The sequence below is a fragment of the Arvicanthis niloticus genome, chromosome 2, assembly GCF_011762505.2.
Source record: "Arvicanthis niloticus isolate mArvNil1 chromosome 2, mArvNil1.pat.X, whole genome shotgun sequence".
Classification (NCBI taxonomy): domain Eukaryota; kingdom Metazoa; phylum Chordata; class Mammalia; order Rodentia; family Muridae; genus Arvicanthis; species Arvicanthis niloticus.
Window position 1 is genome coordinate 14,060,527 of NC_047659.1, and position 8,902 is coordinate 14,069,428.

The 8,902-nt window shown below is 41.7% G+C and overlaps 1 pseudogene across 1 annotated transcript; it reads right to left on the minus strand.

Annotated features, from left to right (window-relative positions):
• Positions 1-1,742: 1,742 nt before the first annotated feature.
• Positions 1,743-8,649, minus strand: LOC117703451 (uncharacterized; annotated as a pseudogene). The gene is made up of 6 exons (XR_013108354.1): positions 8,520-8,649; positions 7,631-7,790; positions 6,566-6,697; positions 5,715-5,877; positions 5,096-5,121; positions 1,743-3,146 (listed from the first exon to the last, which is right to left on the minus strand). The product of XR_013108354.1 is annotated as an uncharacterized LOC117703451 (transcript).
• Positions 8,650-8,902: the final 253 nt, after the last annotated feature.

Here is an 8,902-nt window from a genome sequence, read left to right on the forward strand (position 1 = left end):
ACTGAAGCAGATGCTATGGAGAGGCATTGCTTACTGGCTTACTCCTCATGAAGCCTACTTTCTTTTACAACTCAGAACAATGCCTGGGCTTGGCAACACACACAGTGGGCCGGACTCATCCATGTTGATAATTGTTCAGGAAACAGTCTAATAAAGTTGCCTGTTGGCCACTTTTATGGAGGCATTTTCTCAATTGAGGGTCTCTCTTCCCAACTGATTCTGGCTTATATCAAGTTGACCATAAACTAGCCAGCATATTTAACAATAATTTATATGCTGAGAAAAAATTAAGGAAACAATTTCATTCACAGCAGCATAAGAAAGAGAATATTTTGGAGTAAACCTAACCAAGGACATAAAAGCCATCTGAAATGAATACTAAAGCACTGAAGAAATTGAAGAAGACACTAGAACATAGAAAGATATCCCATGACCAGAGATTGGTAAGATTAATTCTGTAAAAATGGTCATTCTACAAAATGTAATCTATAAACAAAATGCAATATCAATGAATTGCCAATTTTTATTCTTCACAGTATTAGAAAACAATTTTAAAGTTCATGTGGAAGCACAAAAGACATGGCTGGTCAAAGCAGTGGGGAAGAATAAGAACACCATTGAAGGTGACTCAGTACCTGAGTTCAACTTATCCGAGTCTAACTCAGACAAATAGTTATCATCCTTTGGTCTTATTTTGGATTTTAATTTTGGGTATATGCATTTTATCTCTTTTCTTTGAACAGCTAAGTCATTTTTTTCTTTGGGTTGAGGGACTCTATTTGGTTTGACTTCCTTCCCCCTTGGATTCTCTTGTCTCTAAAGTCTGATCCAAAATTTGGGGCCTACTGGATGACCTGGGAGAGGTCACTTCCTGATCATCATCACTATCTAGAGAAATTATGTCTATCTCTTCCTTTGAAGAATCAACCTTTCCTTTCTTTCCTTTCTTTTTTTCTTTTCACTGTCTTTTAAAATTTTTTCACCCTCTTCAATGACCACCACTATAGACCTATAGACAAACACTTTGTGAGATCATTTCATTTCTCAAGTTACATTATAAAAAGGCAGTAACTGGGACCTTCTTAGTCCCAAATGAGCTGTAAAATTCTTTAAGTACATCTCCAACTCTATGCCATCTTTTGTCATCAATGGTTCTTTCTTGTGGAAATCAGGGAGATAAGGCTTTAATGAAATCAAAAATGACAACAAATGCTGAATTTCACCCTTACTCCTTGGGTCTTTAAAGCGTTTCTCATCTGTTCCACATATAGTTCATGCTGACTTATTTCTTGCCCCATTTTCATACTATGACTTACCAGTGTCAATTCAGCAGGTACAAGCAGAGACGACCTTTGTTACACTTTTAAATTTCCAGTCGAAGACCCTTCTTTCAATGATGTCCCTCAAGGAGCCTCTTGTTCTCACTGCCCCACATTGGATGACAAGTGACCCGCCATGAGGGTCAATCAATGGGGTCTGCAAGGGAGAGAGTGGGAATGCAGGGGCAAGAGATGCAAAGAATGGAAACAAGACAGTTTTCTGATCAAGTCTATTTATTGAAACACAATTATTGGTATATAAGCACAAGCAGGGGAGTGCAGCTGGAGACACTTAACCACTAGTGCCTAGCTGCTGGGGACACTAAACAACAAGTCCAGGATATGTCTGAGAAAAACAACATGATTCTCAGAGTGTGCTAAGTGGTTGTGGGCTGCTTGCAAAAATATCAGCCGAGAAAAACAAGTCTTTTTTCAGGGTGGACAAGGATCAACCTACAAATTTATGGCCCAAGATGGCGGCAAAGAGGATAGCTGCTTTCTGCTAGGAGTGGGATCCCAACACCTTTGTAGCTCAGTCTGGCTGGGAAGTTGTTGGGAGCTGACTCCTAGCAGAAAGTGGCTACCCTCTTTGCAGCCATCTGAGCAATATACCAACACAAGAGACTTGTTTTGCAAACAGCCTACAACAGCTGAGCACACTCTGATAAACATCTTGCTTTTCTAACATATCTTGTTTTGCTGTTTAGTGTCCCAAGCTGCAAGGAACACGTGGTACAGCAACTGCAGCTCTGTTCCCCTGCTTGTCCATGACTGCAAGCCACCTGGTAAAGCATATAAATACCCAGAATATCCTTTTGCTAAATGGGACTTGATCAGACTTTCTGTCTTGTCTTCATTCTTCTCGCCTCTTGCCCCTCCATCACTACTCTCTCTCTTGCTAGACCCTGTTCACTGACCCATATAGGCTAGATCAGGAATTAATTAAGAAGCCCAAGCCCCATGAGAATTTAGACATCCATCTCTGTCTGATAGCTGTGGGATTTCAACTCGGTGACACCTCACCTGAATAAGGAAGGTTCTTATGAGTGAAGAGTTAGAGAACACTCTTTCATTCATAATAATACATTCAATTTACTCAAAAGTAACTGAAACTGGACAGAAATATGTACAGTGTATAGCCTTATCAAAATATCAAATCAATTACAAGAACAAAACAACAACAAATCAATAACAAATTTCAAATGAAAATAAGGATAACCAAATAACCAAAGTTAGAAAAACTCAAACCAAAATCTAAACTCCAGAACTGTGGGAAGCAGCATTCTTTGGCTGCTTATTTTGCAGCACAGACTTACAGCCTGTGGCTGGCCTTGACAACATACTAGGAAAGCAGTTACTGATGGAAATAATCTTTTCAAGAGAAATGTAAGCAGGTCTCCTTTTTATGGAGTCTGTGTTTGAAGGATATGTCCTCCCAAGATTGAGCATAAGACATGTGACAGTTTTTGTCTCAAAGTCTGCAAGTTTGTTGACTGGTATTTATAAAGTTACTATTGATGACCCATCAGCACAAGAAAACATGTACACTCTCAGACTCTTCCTGGATGCCCAGAAGTTCTTGATGTGCCTCAGCACTTGTCTTCCTCCAAATGTGCATTCTTGCTGGGCTAGTGGCTAGATGAAATTAAGGCCTATTCACGCCAAGGAAAGCAAGATAAAGAAGAAACTGCAGCCCATGATTGCCATGGAGATTAGGGATGAAATGCCATAGTGGTGCATTTGCTGCATACACTCAGTGCACCTCACACAGCAGTTCTCTTGGTGGGAGATCTTGTCCTGGTCTGTGGCATGTTTGTGTTTCTGCAGCAGCATTTTAGACCTATGGAAGGAAGGGCCAAAGACCTGGTAAGCATTGGTCAGTTTAGCTCTCCCTCCAACACCAGTTCTATTCATCTGGACAGTCCAGCATGACCTATCAGCTGAAGCCATTCCTTGATCCCCAAGTGTCATAGAGCACCTGGGCTTGGATCGTTTTCTCAGCTTTTAAAACCTGCTAGAAACTGAACTGTGAACTACACACTGTACTGGAGTTAAAAAAAAAAAACATTATATTTTTCCAATAGTCCAGGTATATTATATTGAGTAGTAACATTGTAGCAATGTCTGAATCTGAGTTCAAAAGAGATGAGAGCTACGTAGAAGACCATATAGATGTCTTATAAGGAACCTGTCAAGAATTGAAGTGAAGGCTTTGATTATTTCTCCAGTGCAGGAACCTGCCTGTGTTCCATTTGTCAATCCCTTTATCTGGAAATACACACAAAAAAACCATCTCCCATGAAATCCATGGGCACTGCCCCGGTCCTATAATCAGCAAGAGTGTGTTAAAGAAAATTACTCCCAAGGCTAGGCACTGAACTATAAGGTGATGGTCATGAAGAAACAGAACATACAGCTGTATGTCTATGGGTTTTGTAGGGCACACTCTCAAACACACAAAATATATGTGTTCACCACACATTATCAGCATGGTATATTGCAGTAACTGGTTTAGTTTCCAAGTTATTGCTAATAAAAAAATCTACCAGTATATTTCCAGGTATAAAAAAAATCAAATCTTGAATGGGATAGGTACATAGTGGCATAGCATATGGACAGTGCAGTCAGTGATATGCTTTCCTCTCTTAAACCTAACTTGGAATCAGGCTTCTTGGCCTATTATATAATCTGGCTTAGCAAGTTCCAAAGGCTGTGTAGAGAAGGTTTGTTTCCCAGCTAAAGATCACATGTTGGTGGAAGACTAGCTTCTTTTTCTTGTTTACTGTTCCAGACTTGACCCCAGGTAAACAGCTTCTTCCAATAGGAGCTCCCTTTACCATAGCCTGACTGACTTGGTGTCCAAAGCTATGAGCCCAGAAGAATAAGAAATACCCATAACTAGGATAGAAATGTACAAGTTTCTCCCCATAATTTGACTGTGTCAGGGACATTTTGAGCAAGATAAGGCTGACTAGTTGAAATGCCAAATGCTTGTTTGGATTATCTCACACTGAGCAATAGTCCATGGAAGGGCTGCACCAAATGGTACATTTTCACTCTTTACTGACAGACATCTGGATAGTTTCTCCTTCAGGGCTGCTCTGCAGACCACTACAACCCTGATGTGCCCTAGTTGCTCTGTGTACTTCTACTGCTTGTTCTTAAATCACTGAGTAAATGGGACTTCATTTCCACTTTCTGAACAAGGCTTCTCACAGACCTACCAAATTTTGTACTACCAGACCTGTCTGAAGGTTCTCATGACTCCCAACCCAAATTGAGACTGATTTTAACTCAGAGAAAGCGATTTTGAATAACAGCAGTTGCAGAATGCTACACAGATAACATTGGTTGGGTGCTTTAGTGTATCATGACCTTCAAGGGTCTCCTGAAGCAGCCCTGTTCTTGCACCACAGCTCTGGGACTTCTGCTAGATGCAGATTCAGCTCCAAGCAACTCAATGCCTCAAGGAATAAAATCCAAGACAAACTTGAAGGCAAACTTTTACTGAGTAGAAGTAGCTGGAAAGTAAATGGTAGCAGACAATGAGGAAAACAACCTGGAATGCTAAGAAGTCACAGTGAGCCACCTGACATTCCAGTGGGCCCTGACAGTTCACTAAGAACAGAAAAGGGACATAAACACATGGATTTTATACAGCAACCTCCCCTTAACTCCATGCACCGTATTCCTTTGATTTGCTCCAAATGACTTCAATAAGAATCAACACTTTGCCCCTAATCATTTGAAAATCTGACTTTAAAAGAGTTTTTTGTGTTCTGTTTCTCTTGGGAGCGAGGTTCTGATGCAGAATAATTGGACTGTTGTATTTGATATTTCGTGGAAGCAAACTGAAATCTCAGATTGCTTTTCTCATTAAACTTGGCATCTAGAAACACACACAGGTGCATGTCTGAACAAAGACACACACAGAGAAATAGAGAGAGACACACATATTAACAACACACACACACAAACACACTGTTGTATATACAAACACCCATACCAAAAAAAAACCACTTGCAAAATCACCTTGCATTAAACAAACACAAAATATTAGTATAAACACAATCATCCATACCTGTCCAAATAAAACTTAGATGCACAAGCATTCACACTACACACCACAAACACACCACACACACACACACACACACAGAGAGAGAGAGAGAGAGAGAGAGAGAGAGAGAGAGAGAGAGAGAGAGAGAGAGAGAGAAACACCAAAACTTATAAGTAAGCATAAAACCATGAGTAATCTGTCATGTTTGAAGGAAAGGTAATTTAGGTGAAGCAGATGATTCAAGTGAGTGACACTGGTTTGTCTATGTTTGTGGTTACTCATGAGGGCTCTGCCTCTGATGCCTCATCCTACCTGCTGATGCTTGGCACCCGAACACAGATGTTCTTGTTGGACTCCTCACAGAAACTCTTATCTTCTCCATAGGACACTTGTGGTTCACTCTGCTCCACCAGCAGGTTTCTGTTCTCTGTCTGCAGCAATACCCTGACATTGTCTTTCAGTTGAGAACATTCTCTAAGGAGTTGGCAGTGCCTGGTGCTGAACCACAAACAAACAAAATGGTGATTCCCAGCCAGCTTCCATTTGCCTGTCACTCCTCCCAGTACCATCATCCCTGCAAGTGTCCTGGTCCCTAGACAGCCTCAGACTAGAGTCCCCAGTATACATATCAGCACCAAGTAGAGGCAGGTCACATCCAGAGACCAGCCACATTCTACCAGACTGAAAGTACTTCTGTAAGGCCTGACAGCAAGAGGGTTTATGTCCATCAAGGAAGATGAAATGTTCCTCATGGGTGCTTATCTGTCCCTGGTACTAGAAAACCATCAGCAGGTAGAGGGCAATTCCCCTCTGACAGAGGGGAGAAGATCCAACAGGAATACACTCTTTCCATTTTTGTCATGGATCACAGATCTTTAAATCTCTTGTCAGAGCCATAGAAGTTCAGTGTTGCTTGATATTCCCATCGAGGTGAAAATATTTTCTATGTGGAGGATCATGAATTTGGAAGAATAAGACTGGAAGGTCTTACAAACGTATACACTTATATACTCTTCAGACTTAGGACACCTGAGTGCAAGAGGTACAGATCCATGACTCTTGCCTCAAGGCAGGGTTCCTATTAAGAAACAGTATAGAAACAAAGCCCTTACTTTTGTTCAAAGTCCTAGAAGGACAGAAGCATTCCCTGCCCAGTGCTGAGGTCTCAGCTGTGTCAGTCACTCACCTGTAGGAATGGTTTTCTTCAATGAGCTCCTTGTATTTCTCCATGGCATCAATTATTGACTCCATCATTTTCTGGATATTCATAATGGTCTTTTTGTGGTTTCTTTTAATGATATCGAATTCAATGTTCATCCTGTGTTAGGGCATGGCACATAGAACAAATATTTCTTTAAGGGTCATGTGCAGAACGGCTGTATCCTGGACTACCCCAGCCAATAATATATGCCTCACCCTTGCTCTTTGGACATGGGGCCTATTGCTGCTGATTAAACTTATAATCCTTGGCACAGGACAGCAGAGCCAGGGGACCAAATGGAGGGAGCAGACCTCCAAGAGCATCTTGTGTGAGCCTGAAGGAATACACTAGTTCTGTGAGACGTTTCTCCTAGTCTCCGCCACAATCTTGGGCCCAATAGATTTTTCTGATGACTTTTCTTTTATTTTTAAGGCAGGCCTCTCAATCCTTGGTTTCTATTGTTACATGAATTCTCAGAGGACAAGAAGAGTATTTCCAGGGAGAGGCTTAATAACACTTCCTCCCCAGGAGATTCCTATGTGTCACCAGTGCAAACACAAAGACCAAAGTACCCAGTTGAACAATTTGGTTGTCTACTGACTCAACACTATCCTGACCTGCAAACTGTGCATCAGACAAATCCTCAAACCTCATCAAAGGTGGCAGAGCCTCAGATCCTGAACAGCACAAACACAACTACATTCACACATATACACAACAACCCAACCACAAACACAATTAGAATGCCAGCTAAATCCAGGGAGGTGCCATAGTCTCAGAGTATAAGGACCAAACTCAGAGGAAAGCAGTGATGACCTGCAGGCATTTCATTTACACACTGAGAGGCAGCAAATCTGACCAGGGCCTTCCAGCTGTGGACAGAACCAATCAAACTCCAAGTACCTCAAGGTCAAGTATCCTACTTCTCAACACCTGTCAGGGCTTTCTAACATGCATGATTAGAGGTGACACACTCTTTTGATGAGAGGAAATCTTGGGTTAATAGAGAGGGCACAATACAGTCAACAGGGGACTGAGCATAATTACTACCTGTAGTTCAAATCATTATAATTGTACAGGTTCAGCATTTGACTAATTTCTTCCTCCTCAAAGCTCATCTTCTTGATCTTCAATTTCAGTTCTTCCAATTTTGTCATCTCTTTCTGGTTACTGATGGTGGAATTCTGGGATGATGTTTGCCTAGCAGAGTCTGGAGATAAATAAACACAAATGAATTTGCAGAGTGGATGGCCCAGGGGCAGCAGAGACCATTCTGTTACCAACAAAAGAAGGGTGAGGAAGAGGAAAAGCTAGAGACAGGATGAATCCCAGAAGGAGCAGAAAAGCTATCTTTGGGCTGTTCTGCTCAGCTATATCCCTCTTCCCAACCACCATCTTCATACATATGCCACACTCCCTATTACAGAGAGTATGATGCACTGAAATCCATAAGCTGCCTCAGACATAAAGACTTAGGGATCATTGTCAGCTCATATCAGATGTGATGCAGGTAAATCCTGGAGTTCATATTGCTTAGCACCATCAAGGTCTAATCATGTGTGTTGAAACCCAAAGTGTCTGAGACCCCACACATGACCAGTGTAGCATCCTTCTCTGTTCTTGTCCTCAGAGACTCCTTTAACCTGTAGTAATCTAGATGATGAAGGGCTTCAACTTCTACCATGAACGGACACACTGTTAATCTCATAGTTCCTACTGATGGCATTCTTTGCCACTCAAAACGAAATTAAATAGCTCCCAGAAAAGTAGCTGCAGGCTTGTCAGTACCTGGCTCTCTGTCAAACTAATAATCAGAAATTCTTGACTCTTGTTCTACCATTGAGAAATCCCAAGGCTCCAGCTTGTAAGGCATATTCCTGGGAGGCCCAGCTCAAGCCTATTTCTTCCAGAAAGTTCCCCAACTCTACCCAGGACTCACTGTGCCTTTCCCAGAATGATTTCAGTCTTCCTTTCTTACAAGACAGGAGGCCAGCTTCTTTCTTACTGGGAGTGGTCTCTCCTTGATCACCATTCTCTTTCCGAAATAGCCTAAGCAGCCTGGAAAACATGCCTGTTTGTGAACCCAAAAGGCACTGAAGAACTATCCCACAGGCAGTTGTTGTCACCACAACACAGTTGACATCACAGAATATTCTACTTCTTTCCTAGATACAAGAGAATGTCCAAGGAAGGCATTCCTGATGATGTCACTGGATACTGCCATGACCTACCTGCTAAATAGCTGTTCCCAAATTGTGCAGTTTCTGGGGGGCTCTTTCCTGGAGCCTCCCATATGACCCAGGGAATACACTTTGGCAACTT